The following is a 1,633-nucleotide window of genomic DNA, read 5'->3' on the forward strand; positions in this document are numbered from 1 at the left end:
GAAATGTCTTCGGACAGCGCTGGCTCTTTGGCTTTGAAACGGAGATGAGCACCACAACCCTAGAGTCGGATTTTACTGGCTTTCGAGCAAGGGAACCTTTACCTTTACCTTTTATAGATAGGAACTCTCAGTCTGGGTCAAGGGATGCTCTGTCTTCTTGGTGCTTGGGGGGAGGGGGCAACAGGGGGGGGGCTTCTAGTGTCCTGGCCTCACTAATGGACCTCCTGATGGCACTGGTATTTCTGGCCACTGTGTGACACAGAGTGTTGGACTGGATGGGCCATTGGCCTGATCCAACATTGGCTTCTCTTATGTTCTTATATGGAGCAGAGGTCCATCAGGGGCTATTAGCCACAAGGTATAGATAAGAACTCACAGGCTGGGGCAGGTGATGCTCTGTATTCTTGGTGCTTGGGGGGGCAACAGTGCGAGGGCTTCTGGTGTCCTGGCCCCACTAATGGACCTCCTGATGGCACCTGGTATTTTTGGCCTCTGTGTGACAGAGTGTTGGACTGGATGGGCCACTGGCCTGATCCAACATTGGCTTCTCTTATGTTCTTATATGGAGCAGAGGTCCATCAGGGGCTATTAGCCGCGAGGTATAGATAGGAACTCTCAGTCTGGGGCAAGGGATGCTCTGTATTCTTGGTGCTTTGGGGGGGGCCCCAACAGTGCGAGTGCTTCTGGTGTCCTACCCTCACTGCTGGACCTCCTGATGGCCCCTGGTATTTTTGGCCACTGTGTGATACAGAGTGCTGGACTGGATGGGCCACTGGCCTGATCCAACATTTGGCTTCTCTTATGTTCTAATGTTCTTAACATCCCTGCAGGATCAGATCAGGTTTTCTTCTCCAGGTCCATAGGCAGCGTAACCTCCTGAACAAGTGGGCTGTGTGCTCAGATTACATGAGACGGGGCAGGAAAACTGAGGCCTCTCTCGTCCCTGATGGGCTTAGATCATTCTGAGTGGTGGGGAAGCAGGGGGGAGTGACATCGCCAGGACTTCTGTTCCACCATGAACCTGATCAGATGCCTTCACAGTGAAACCGGTCTGGCTCCTGGAATAACCTAGTGGGAAATCACCGCTGGGGTGTGGGAGGGAAAGATATGTGGCCATCCCCCGATCTCCAAGGAAGCTACCTTTTCTGCACTGCCGTCCTCTTGTCCTTATCGGTGTGCCAGGAGGATGGAATATAGCAGAGGTCCCCAACCTTTTTGAGCCTGCAGGCACCACTGGAATTTTGCCACAGCATGGTGGGCCCAGGAATAAAATGACTGCCAGAGGAGGCCCGGCCAGCCACAAAAATGCTGCTGCAGCTGACCTGCACTCACACATTGAAAATTATAGAATCGTAGCGTTGGAAGGGACCTCCAGGGTCATCTAGTCCAACCCCTTGCACAGTGCAGGGAATTCACAACTACCTCCCCCCACACCCGCAGTGACCCCTGCTCCATGAGCAGAAAATGGCCACAACCCCCCCCCCCAGGATCACTCTTGCTCAGAGTGAAAGAGGAGAGCGCAAAAGTGGGCTTGAAGCTCAACATCAAAAAAACTAAGATCATGGCATCCGGCCCCATCACTCCTTGGCAAATAGAAGGGGAAGTTGTGGAAGTAGTGACAGAATTCACTTTC

The sequence above is a fragment of the Gekko japonicus genome, unplaced genomic scaffold (genome assembly GCF_001447785.1).
Source record: "Gekko japonicus isolate JY-2015 unplaced genomic scaffold, Gekko_japonicus_V1.1 scaffold3822, whole genome shotgun sequence".
Taxonomy (NCBI): Eukaryota; Metazoa; Chordata; class Lepidosauria; order Squamata; family Gekkonidae; genus Gekko; species Gekko japonicus.